Below are 13,404 nucleotides of genomic sequence, written 5' to 3'. Positions count from 1 at the left end.
TAATTTACATAAAAAATTATGTAGATGTGTGTTAGTATAATATTTATAATATATTTTACTTCTATTAGCTTAATCGTGATACTTTTTAAGTTATGAGCAAAAACCCACTCGGTACGCAGGGTTACGAACACTTTCTGTCGTAACTGTGCATATGTGAAATATGCAACTTAATCAAAGTTTTTTGATAATAATTCTTATTTTACTTTCTTTTTTGTTTCTTAAAAAATAAAAAGGTTTAAAATATTTCTGACTGTTTTATAAGATGCTACGTTATATTCAGAATATACACACCGACATAGTCATATAGAATATATCAATCTAATCTCGAACGAAGCCGAACAATTTCGCTAAAATATGACACTAATGCGTGTTGCGGGCAAAATATTACAAAACAGTGAATTGCCTATTTAAAATAAGTTGTTTCAAGTTGTTAAGAAAATAAAAGTTTATACACACAGGAACATTTCATTAATATTAGGATGGCAATGACTGAGTTTAAGAAACCGGGTTTCATAATCGCGTGATAGTAATATGCTGTTACAATGTGAATGTTGCTTTTCAATATTTTCGTGTTTCAAATTAAATTTAGAATTCGCAACAGAAAGGACCACATGGAACACAATTTGTTTTTATCGCAAGCTTAATATAAATATACTTCCCGGAAATATAACATACAGGTCGAAGGTCGGTCCAATGCGTCAAAATTTGTATCAAGTTTTCATTAACCTGTTCAGTGCCGTAGACGAGTTAATTCGTTCTCAATAATACCTAACTTCAACGCTAGATGTCAGCACCATACATGCATTTGACCTACTTACAAATTGTTTCACTTTCGATCCAAAGTGGCGTCTCGAAAAACGTTACAAAATGAAGAAGCATTAGAGTTGTATTGTAGCAGCTGAAATACTTGGCAGTCAATTAATGGCAAATTTGCTACCATTCGACATAACAATGCCAAGAGATATATTTATGGGTTGAGAAATGTCTGAGGAAAGACATTCGAATAGCAACACTTTAAATAAGACTTAACTGTTGACCATAGAAACAAAACTTGCCAAGGGAAGAGATTTCAGCAGTGAGGGACTCACAAGGCGTTCTTTCCAGTCTACTGATAGCGACACTTTATCCATGAATGGTTATGAGAACCCTATGTGTGTCACAACCGTGTAAAACCACTGCAATATGCGTCTTTAGTTCGAAGAAACGATTTGTAGTTCAATTCTCGAGTTCCCATTCCACTTTGAAACTAATAGTCATTTTCACGATAAAGATGGCCGAATAAAATGGAATTACAACAATCCCATTTGATTTCACATCCATCTGTTTCCCCAGAATGAACTCCATCTGGTGTTTTGTGATTTTTCGGTACTAATCGCCTGCCATGGAACTGGGGTCAGTGATATATACTTTTAAACTAAAACAAATATTACATACCTATATATAGCAATTTCATCGAAAAATCATCTTACCTTCGAGTGTATGATGAACAGCATAATACACATTTAGGAAACAAGAGAGATGAATACGTTTTAAGAACTGATCGAGTAGAACTGCGTTATTTCCAAACTGTTTATACCATTACGCATTTCAACGACACATGTTCAGCTTACTTTGAAACTGAAAAACTGTATAACGGATCGCTAAAAAATACGCAAGATAAAACACTTTGTATTTTGCTTATGCGATCAATTTCTAAGAATATGCATCATCAACCATCAAATTAAAAATCCACGTCATTTTCAAGCATTAAGTAGTACGCATGTTTAAGGACAACAGTTAACGAAAGCTGTGAATAATCAAGTTTTAATAAATTAAAACCGCAATTTAAGCCTAACCACACAAATTCGAATATTTTGGTACTAAGGTGTGCTTTTTCTAAAAAATTCTGTTAAAACTAAAATGCATCTCCGGTAATGTTGATAATCACCACACTTCGAGAAATCTAAAATTTGTCAACCCTGTTGGTGCAGTTGTTAACAACAGTAACAAACAACAAAAGAAAACATACATGGTTTTGTATTTTACATAATTCTCAGAAGAAAAAATTGCATTTGTAAACAAAATTTAGCAAATTAAAAATCAAACCTATTCGAAACTTCAACACGTTTAATACGCGCTTTATTTTAAAATATAAAATTGTAACACCATGATGAACAAAGACAAGCAACACTCTGGTTTAAAATGTGCAGTATAAATTAAAGTTTATGAACACGTATAAATTTTACATACATCCATAAGAAATGCGCTTAGTAGGCCTTGCATCGTTTCTTGAGTATTTCATTTTATCTTTTACATATACAATGAATGGACAGACAAAAATCTTCCCAAATTATGTCACTGTGTAGGATTTCATTAACAGTACACCAACTGTAATTGAAAATAAACGCTTTGAGAAGGTGAAGACAAAATCTACTCTGATCTAAGTTTCGTGTTACTGAATGTAAATTAACCAATTGAAAGACCATTAAGTCGTGGAAACACCCCACGTAAATCTCGTGCAATTCAGTTAGCCAAAAGCCAACTATCCAAACATTTTCCAAGACAGGAATTGCTAAATAGTCCGTTATATCTCCCTGCACATTATTACTGTAGTTAAGACAAAGCCCCCAAATATTATATGGTACTCCTCTGTGGAGAAAGGATAATCCAGTTGTGAGAAGATACAGCATATCTTGAATGACAACTTAAGGTGAAGACATGTAACCTAGTTCTTATCAAGTAGTAAATAAGTTATATGGCAAGTTTCGTATATTACGTTACACTATACAGTTGATGAACAATTAGAAGTCTCATACAAGGTTTACGTCTTCAGACTAACTGTCTACAATATGTTTGAGGTTTGGTTTGAATTTCGCGCAAAGTTACACGAGGGCTATCTGCGCGAGCAGGCTCTAATTTAGCAGTGTAAAACTAGAGAAAAGGTAGTTAGCCATCACCACTCACCGCCAACTCTTTGGCTACTCTTTTACCAACGAATAGTGGAATTGACTGTCACATTATAATGCCCCTCCTGCTAAAAGGGCGAGTATGTTTGGTGTGACAGAGATTTAAACCTGCGAACCTCATATTACGAGTCGAGTGCCTTAACGACCTGCCAATGCCAGGCCAAATGTTGAAGGGCATCAATTACAACAGATGTCTTGACCAATAACAAAAGTGAAGCAAGCCTAAGCTGAGGAACCATCAGAGTACAAGCACGAATGCTGGCAATGTTGGTAAAGATGCCAGTTTAGTATATTTCATTCAACTAGTTCACCGAGACTTTAGGTATACCCTATTTACCATTAACTCCAAATGGTAACATTATCATCTAATACATCCTAATCAACGAAAAAATAACTGTTTGCTGTTAAGTGCAAAGTTTATTGCTTTTAAGTTATGTTGTGTTCACTATGGCCATCATAACCAGATTTTTAGCATTAGAAGTTTATAGACTTAAACACCGAGAGAAATCTCCAAAATTTTGCTAATTAGTTTATAAAAGCCCTAAATGAAATGGATAAGACGTACAATTACTCAGAGACTAATGTTTGTTTCAACGCTCTAGCCTCAGATGGTGATGTAGTGGTGGATTGCGAGAGTTTTTTTTGTTGTTGTTCAATGAAGTGTAATTTAAGTGGAATATTCTAAGTATAAAGTCATGTTAACCTCAAATGTTAATAGCATTTCTTGTAATGAACTACTTATAGATACATTGGTGAAGAGAGTTTGGTAATGATCAGCTGATATATTATGATTAATTGAAGGGTTCAGCAACATTTACACTTTTATACGAGCTGTTAAGTAACAATTTTACTCGACGGACTGTTGGCAGATACAGCCTTCATTTAGCTTATGAAACCTTTAAATAACTTAGTTATAGGTTCGCGTTTATAAAGTTTGTAAATACTCGTTTGACACGATACTAGTAAAGTTTATAAAATTAAGACAAATTCGTGTTCGTTATATATTACAGTAAACAGGAAACACTTTGTAATGTTGATTTATTTGTTAAATATGAATAAACTTTAAACAACACTCCCCTTTCAGATATAATTTCACGTGAGATATAATTTCTATCTTGTATAGTAATACAAATTAAAGCATTTTCAGTAACCAACTAGCTCACGTCTATCCTTTGGATATTATAACAATACATGTAACGTTGTGATATCTGTTCATTGGCTGCCGGTTAACAAGTCGCTAATAACCATAACCGACAAATGCTTAGGAGAGGTGACATCGTAGAAAGAACAAGAAACTTATCTGGAAATGTAAACGTATATTTTAACATATTCAATCAAAAGGAAGTTCTGTTGTGCAATTAGAAGATGATTCGTACTCTAACAGATAATAGACAACTAGTCTAAATCAGCTAGTTCTATATCTTGGTTGTATTTGTTTTACACTGATTTTTTTAAATGTAAGTAACGTATGTAAAATTTGGCCTTTCATTTCTGCCCCTCTCCCCAAAAAGTGAGTTAAGTATTCGTACATCCGTATTTAATCCGGTTACAAAAATGTAGTTATCGTGATAATGATCAACATTCAAAAAATAATAATTCCGTATAAGTTTAAATAATAAAGCATTATTATAAAATGAGAACATTCTCATAATACGTGCGAGATTAAACATTTCGTTATCATAGAAACGTTAGAAAAACTAAATATAGTTTGCATGTTTAAGATCAAAATATATCTGCCTTTCCACGTAGAAAATAAACAATGATTACAAAAAACAAACAAAAAACGTTAGTTTCATTGCTTAAAGAAAATAAGCACGTGGTATCATCACTTCACTTGTAAGATTATCTTGTTTATTGTAGTTAAGCACAAAGCTACACAATATGCTGTGTGAGCTCTACAGATTAAGGTTTTGCTAATAAAGCAGAAAACAATGTGTCTACCTTTTCAGATCATCTTCAGGTCATCTTTTGTTAACCTGAAGATGACCTAAGAAGGTCGAAACGTTGTTCTTTACTTTATTTTAATTAAAATTATAATACCCACACCAGCCATCTTGAGGTACATTTTTACTTCAAGTGAAATTCTCGTCATCACGAAGGAACACAACATCACCGTTTATATAAGGTATTACTGGACAGCTCGGGTGAATTACTTTGCTCATATTGATAAGTTTACTTAAAATGTACCTACCTTAAATAGTTCGTTCTAAAGGTAAAATCCTTCATAAAGCCGCTGTGGTTATTATGAACTTTAGTATATTGGTGAAAGTAGAACTTCGGAGGAAAGACTTGAATATATACGAGCGAGCTGCGTGGAGTGGAAAAAAAAAATTATAAATGTCTTAGAACACAATGCGTTGCAAATTTTGATCTTTTAATATATTATAATAATGTCTACTTTATATACATCTTTAGAAAATTGTTTAGAATGTGGATACTTCTGAAAAATAAAACGTTAAATGCATTTCCGATCGCCGTTTTTTGTTGTTGTTTTCTTTGCTAATTTCACTCAAGTTTTAATGAACTTTCAAGATTTGTCTTAACCTGGATATGCAAATTTGATTAGGTTTGTGATGCGTCTAGTGTTTGGAGACTGTTGTAAAGGTGATTATTTATTAGCATACAAGATTTTTCACTGAAAGATAAAAGGCCATAAATATTTCACAATAATCTTTGTTCACATTTTAGCTACATTAAACAAAGAAAGAAATAATGAAACACATTGTTGTTTTGGCTCTGACTGCATCATTTATACTATTAGTTTTAATCTCACAAAATGATCTATAATATTTGAAATCTCATTTTAGGTGAAATCAGTAACAATCTGAAAGAAAAGACTGTTAGGAGCTCGCGCTAATCCAAGTATTATAATATCATATATTAGGCGCAAGATGTTTTAAAGAATTAAACAAGTAAAATAACATGTATGGAATTAATCCTCACGTATCATAGTACTTGTATTAAATACTACAAATAACCACCTTATATTAAAGTTATTTTAATACTTAATCATATATGCTTTATATATGTCACTTATATAAAACTGATAAGTTTATAAATCTTTTTTTAAGTTACAAAATAAAACAACATACCAAGAAAACTCATTAAAATTCCAAGTGGTACATTCTGAATAACAAAAGTTATCTTTTCAGTTACTCATGTTTGTAATAAAAGAACCTAACCAGAAACACCTTAGATTTGAAAAAGTTGCGGTCAAACCAGTGGCTACACTTATAGCATCAATAAGAATTTTACGGCAAACATTCACTCATCAGTTAACTAGGACGCGATTTTTGTTCAACTTGGAGCATTATAGTGAGTAAAACAAAATACGTGGTATAGGTAACTTATGAATAGATATTTGCTGTAAAATTTTTATCAATGCTATAAGTGCAGCTACCAGTTTCACTGTCAGTTCTGATTTCATTTCTTTAAGTCGCATACACTTTCTTTTCTTTTGGATTATTTTTTTTTTTGCAAACCTAAATTATTTTTGATTAGATACAACTTTTTGTCAATACGTTCTCACAAGCCACAGCAGGTAAGAGTGGCACTCAATAGCAACCCACATTAGCTTTAAAATCATAGTCCTGTTATTCGGAACGGAACTTCACTTTAAAGAACTAATCAGACTCTTTAAAATACATAGTGGTAGCTTTTTCCTTTCTCTCTCTCTCTAAAGTAGTCTATATTTTTTTTTAAATATTAACACCATGGAATTTATATTAACAGTTTCTTTTAATTACCCCCATGCAATCGTTACAGTCGTATCAAGCATAATTTTTCATGCTAATTGCTTAAGTTAATATCATGTGACGCTAAAATGTAATACATTTATGCTGAAAAATTGGCAATGCGTAATAACCGTTCGCCTGCATAATTTTTTTGAAAACTTGATTTAGAAACTGCTGATCTAGTTTGCTAGGCCTAACCAATACTTAATGTCTGCACGTCATTTCATTCTGTAGTTTTTCTACTCTATATCAACTATCTTTAATAAGAATGATAAAAAACAAAGTCCACTTTACTCTTAAGGTTAAGCTATAGTAAGAATGTTAGGCCGATAGCTCACGCGACTTTTTCCTTAGGCATGTGCAAAATTTCAGATTTGAGCAGTTTTTGTTGAATAATTTTGGATGTGGATTATATTTACACAAAACAAGGCTTCTAACCATAGGTTTAAAAATATCTATGAACGTACTGAATATGAATAATAAAAGACAAGTATATTTTTCCTGTCAAATTACGTTTCTATACTTTAGGTGCGAAGAAAAGAAAAACGGTAACTTAATGAAAATTCGAGATACCTCCGGTGTTTACAAATATGTGATAGATTAGATTAACACAGTCCGAGATACAGAAAGGAGAAAATCGCCAAACTAATCACTCCTGTTAATGACACCGTGTCCTGCAGCTGGTTGTTCTGGCCGCACGACACACTATAGTGAGTCTTGATACTCTTCCCGTATAAAAAATGCAGATCAAGTTTATGACTCAGCCCTTTTACTCATAACATTTAATCCTACTTAAATTTAAGTCTCCCTTGTAGATCACTGAAGAGTAACACCATCAAAATCTAGAATTCGGTCACCCCCAGATAGCCCATTATGTAACTTTTCACTAAGACAAGATTTAGGTTTACACTAACTTTATATTCTATTAAATTTCTTTAGAAAGTGACGTATAAGCATTTTAAGATCTGTACATCAAAAAATTACACATCTAACCAGTGGTAAAAGTTAATTCATAAAAAGATTAGATATATATGCAGCATGTAATCAAAATAACTAAAGTGTATCAATATTAAGCAAAGTATATTGATAATGTTTAAGTTCTGTTAAAGTTGGTAGGTCACTTTTTGGTGTTTTTTTAATTACGCAAAGAACATGCATTTCATCTGTTATTTTTCCTAAATGCCAAGTGTTAGAAATAGCAAAAAATAATAAACAAATCAAGTGAACGAAAAAGGGTTATAATAATAAAACAATTCTTATACAGTGAGAATTCCATAAAAAAGGATTAAAATTCATTGAATAACTGCTGTTAAAGCTATCACAATAATTTTGGTTTAAATGAAAACACCCAAATTATTTTCACTTTTAAAGTAAAACATTCCCAGTTTTCATTGCTATATAAATTAATGATCTGTTCATTTTTTAATATTTATAAGTGATATGTACTAATAGTTGAATCGTAACTGCGAATTTCCTTATTTTAAAAATATTGTAATTTGATCACATACATAAAATTAAGTACTAAATACGATTTCGTAGTTATTTAATATTACACAGTTTTGGTAATCTAAATTCGGAATTGCTCTCACATTTTTTTTTCTTTTTGTAAATAAAGAATTTATGTTTTGAAAGTCTTTCAATAATATTAGAATGTAATAAATGCTGATAAATAAAACTGATACAAAATTAACTTTTCCTATATATCCAATACACAAATAATTTAAACATACTTCGTTAATATTTACATTAATTTTGACAAGTTTCTGTTTAAAATTAACAGAAAAAATATATATATTTAATGACAAATTAACCATTTAAGCTGAAGAATTGAAGTACTTATTGTGAGTTAATTGTTACGCCATCTGCGGATGATATCAGCTTTATGTCCAATAGGTGTGTATTACGTATTATAATTTATCTGGGACGAGTCTCAGATTTATTATTTTAAGCATTACGATTTCAAATAGTTTGAAACATAGATAACTTATAATTTAAATTTAGAAGTTAGTTAAATGTAGAAATGTATCAAACTTATGATGTTTGCCAACAAGATAGAAAATGTGTATCATTATTAATACAAATATATTTTAATATATAAATAATAATAGAAATTAGTGTAACGGTTATTACAAACAATGACTTATATACAAAAGTTATACAAACAATACTGAGTATTCTATCTGGTCTGGAACTTCGTTGATAAATTATAATACATAACATAATAAATAAATAAAAGTTATCTCAGACGAGTCCTTGATTTATTTTGTTACATATTATGATTTCAAATAGTCTGAAACCAAATGAAACTGCAATACATAATGTATCGAAGATTCTTCAGAAATAGATTACAATACCTAACATGATCAATTTGATTTTTACAATCGAGAATATTCTACAAATTTATAGGTAGATGGGAATTTCACAACAAACATTTAATAGTATAAGTTACAAGCATCTCTAAATATACATGTAATTGAAACAACGATATTTAAATAAATATATAAATCATTTACAGTCTCGTACATCATTAACATGTATTAACAAAAATCAATATTTATCCCTAACACTCTCGTTAAATGTATAAAATAATAATGTATTTTCTATATTGTGCTTAGGAGACTTTTTAAACAACTTTCCAAATAATTTTACTTCTTATTCCCACATTGGTTTTCATCAATACTTTATTCAGTTTAAGTTATTCGACAATGTATTGCGAAAACCATACTGGTGTTCCAGTAGTAGATTGTTTACCAACAAAATTACAAATTCAAGAATTTTATTATTTTTAGAATAAACTCAATATAAATATTGTCCTAATTATTAATATGGTTTATCACCTATTTATAAATTAGTCGTGACCTGCAAACATTTGTGGAGTTTCATGCTTTTCGCTTGAATGTTTCCTTATTTTCACGCATTACATTAAAGTTACACTCTTTTGCAGTCATTGTACTAGATCGATAAACCCTAGCCTATATGAAAATATTTTATATGGTCATATAAATTCACGTAGATGCAATTTTATTAAATAAAATTATACATAAAGTAAACAAAGTGTAGTCATAGATCCTGGCTTATCTGAAAATATTTTATACGGTCAGATAAATTCACGTAGACGTAATTTTATTAAATGAAACTATACACAAAGCAAATAAAGTGTAGTCACGGTATTTATAATAGTGTGTAGAGTATACAACAGTTATGAATGTTTAGTGTACGACATGATTTTACGATCTGAAATAAAGAAATTCACAAAATCGATAAATAAAATCCACAGTAAAGAAAAAAGTAGCTCAATTTTTTTTCGTAGCAGTCTACGAAACGAACCGAAACTAAATACGAGTATATTGCAAAGTTGTAACGAAAGCAAACTTAGCTAAATAAGCAGAAATGTCTGAATGCATGTTCATAAAGTGATAAACATAGAGTTAAACGAACAGTGCACGCTCATTTTAGACTTACAGGAGTCGAGAAAGGTTATAAAACTTGTATTTAGTGTAGCGTTAATATTTTAGGAAATTAGTTGCGAATTAATGTTGGTTTGGTGAAGTATTTTGCAAATAAAAAATAAAGTTGAAATCGAAGCCAGATGTCACGGTGATATTCTGCCATCATCGCATTAAAACGTTTGACAAAAAAATAGGTTATTCAAAAATGGAAAATCTAATATACAATCTGGATTTTTCGAGCAGAGACCTTTGAGACCGGTTGAGTTGCATCGATATATTTGAGAGAAAAGTTTGACATTTCCTTCGTTATTAACCACTATCGCCAACGCATTTCGTTTATATTTTAGTTACACTGATGTAGTTCCAGTTACTTTGTATTAATTTTATAGCAGTTGTCCATCTCTTTCTGTTATCGCGAGTTTTGAAGCTTTGGCATAATTAGTTCCAGTTATATTTCATAGAGAAATTCAAGAAAGTTTTCCAAACATGAGTTTAAAATTATAAGCAATCGGGGTAAAGGTTCGAGATTGGCAGTAACTTTTATTGTATTCCTTAATGCTGCGAATAAGGACTTATCTAAACAGAAAAGTATGTGGTAAATTCATCGAATCCAAGATCAAACGAATCTAGGTCTAATGCCGCTCATTACAATAATACTTACGTATCAAATGAAAGGTTCATATGATATGACAAAAATATAGTGAGAAGGGAAGCTCACCCTCTTATTTATTGCATTAGTTTTTAATCCCCTATACGGCTAGTTACCTTCGCTACTATCAAATATAATCAGACTTAAAACATTTTATTTAATTGATTATAACGTTAATCTAGTGAAAAATCTACTGCATATTTTACTGTACCAAAACAGGAGAGCTGGTAACTCAAAAGCGTTCATTATATTACGTGCATTCAAAGCATAAAACAATTTCTGCAGTAAATTAGTTTCCGGAATTAATGTAGGTTTTAGTCGTTCGAAACTGCTTGATAGAAACGTTGTAATCATCTAAAATGTCTTAAATATTTTTTAATTATTATTTTTGAAGATATAGTTGAGGATCAAGAAAATTGATGCGTGACATTAGACACTAATGTGTTCCAATGAGATCGCTTCAAAATTGTCTTCAATGACATCTAGTATGTCACAAAGAATTAAGAATGAAACACGGTTTAGGATAAATAACAGGATCTCGAATAGAAGCTTGTATAACACTTGGAAAAGCCTGCTGTAAAATTAATTGTTATAGGTGTAAAGATTAATTGTTCAAATATCGATATTAAGTAGAACTATGACTTTACTTTTAATACTGTATTGCATCTTCAATGCTTGTCAGACAAAAATTCATTTTGAAAGATTATTTCAGGACAACACGTTTTGTATACTTTGAAAATCAAACTTGGTTGTTAAAACGTAACGGATTTACAAGAATTTTTACAAGACTGTTTATATTTTGTGATAATTTATGGAGAGAGAGAAAATAAAAACACTTCATTATATTATTATAAAATTATGTCCAGCCTCCATTTCCTTCTTATCATATTACTTGAAAAATATCTTGTCAAAATTACCTATAGGTCTGCAAATTCATCTTGTTCTAAAAAAAAAGAAAAAAAAAATCAGTTCAACTTGAGAATGAATACCAGAGATTAAATATGAAAGAAAAAATGTTTGTGCTGTAGCCAAAAAATATCTACAGATTTACTACTATACATTTATAATCTGTTTGTTTCAGTACAGTAGATATTTATAAATGTAACTTGTATTGTTAAATGTGTATTGCGAAAGTCCGCCTATTCTTTCTTTTTTTTTTTTAGAATATTCTGTTCTACGAAAGTACTAATGTATACTAGAATACTGTTGGGCCAATTGAACGTTCTGAAAATTTGCCTACAGATTATAAATCTACTCGCCAAGAGACAGTTTAAGAATGTTGTTGTTAGATTTGCTACAGTCTGTGTGATATGAGCCTCGGAAGCTATAACTGTGATAAAACACTCATTAGTGGTTGGTTAGTTTGGTGTTTTATGGCACAAAGCAGCTACGCTATTTGCGCCAAACACCCGGTAAAAAGTTAAAATTAAATTAAATTTAGTAAAATTCATAAAAGAAAATTAAGGTAAAACAAGAAGTTAAGAAAAATAGCGTAAAAGCAATGTTTACATCTAGTCTACAACGTTAAGAGAAAAACTACAATAATACAAGTTGTAGCATAATTGTAATTATCATAACTCACCAGGAAAACTAACAGGCAAATTTAAAAACCACCGTTAGTCACCTGAAGTTGGCCTTTCCAGTCCTGGTTTCGAGTTATTTGACGTTACGGCCATTTTCTAATTTCAAATCAAACTAGATGGACTGTGATTCTTAAAACGGAATCGGAACATTAAAAAAGGTCTAATGTATAAACTTAAAAAAACTAACATTAAAAGTATTAATGACCTTTAAAAAACTAAATATATTTCCAAAGTGGACAGTGTCACCATCACCAATAACACACTCTAACGTTACGGATAAACCTTGGGACAGAACATATTGAAAATGGTGCCGTCGTTGAGAGTCATAACGACGCCAAGAAAATAACATGTGGCTTATTGTGACCTGTGTGTTACACAGACAACACATTGGTACATCACTCCCAGACAAAAGAAAACGAGGAGTTAAAAAAACTGTGACCAATACGTAGTCTAGTTAGAACAACTTCCTCTTTCCGATCCTTAAGGCAGCAAGACGGTCAAAGTCCATTATAGGGTTTTATTTGGAAAAGCGTGTTTTCATGTTGCTCACTCCAAGTCCACTGCCAACGGAGACGAGCCTTGAATACAGAACCATAGTCCATGTATGGAACAGGCCCAGCATTGATAGTGTCAGAGCAGATAGACTAGCTGCGTATCGGTAAGTTCGTTCCCGCGAGTACCAACGTGGCTCGGTATCCAGAACAACTGGATAGAAGTAGATGTTAAAGAGAAATGGGCCAGTCGGTTTTGAATATCGGCGAGAACAGGGTGTGAACTAACGTGAAGCGATTCCAGTGCCAGTAGAAAACTAAACGTTATCCAAGAACAGACCCAATTTGTCCAACTGCCCCTGGATACGAAGGCCAAAAGAAGCAATAGCTGATCGTCTGTTCTGAAAAAGCATGGCCCACTGAGAGAGGAAAACACAACCTCAGGTAAGATGCTTTGGTAAGGAACGAAATTTTGAAACAAAAAGACAGTTGCAATCGGCGGAAGTGAAGAGGAGGTTCAAACTATGTTTAAGCTCTGAACTGGGGAACTGCA

The 13,404-nt window shown here is 31.5% G+C and overlaps 1 protein-coding gene across 8 annotated transcripts in view; it reads right to left on the bottom strand.

The window, feature by feature from the left end:
- The window catches only part of LOC143232748 (dual 3',5'-cyclic-AMP and -GMP phosphodiesterase 11A-like), a 116,210-nt gene that overhangs the window by 73,873 nt on the left and 28,933 nt on the right, over positions 1-13,404 (bottom strand). For 6 of the 8 annotated variants that reach the window (XM_076468554.1, XM_076468552.1, XM_076468548.1 and 3 more), the window contains exon 2: positions 5,137-5,253. The exons of 1 other annotated variant lie outside the window; for it this stretch is intronic. The gene's annotated coding sequence lies outside the window, so the exon portion shown is untranslated. Of the gene's footprint in view, positions 1-5,136; positions 5,254-11,694; positions 11,723-13,404 lie in introns of those variants that run through there. One more of the 8 variants, XM_076468550.1, reaches the window with a different exon arrangement.

Source organism: Tachypleus tridentatus, chromosome 11 (assembly GCF_004210375.1).
Source record: "Tachypleus tridentatus isolate NWPU-2018 chromosome 11, ASM421037v1, whole genome shotgun sequence".
Classification (NCBI taxonomy): Eukaryota; Metazoa; Arthropoda; class Merostomata; order Xiphosura; family Limulidae; genus Tachypleus; species Tachypleus tridentatus.
The sequence above is the reverse complement of the archived record's forward strand: the minus strand, read 5'-3'. Positions and strand labels throughout refer to the sequence as shown.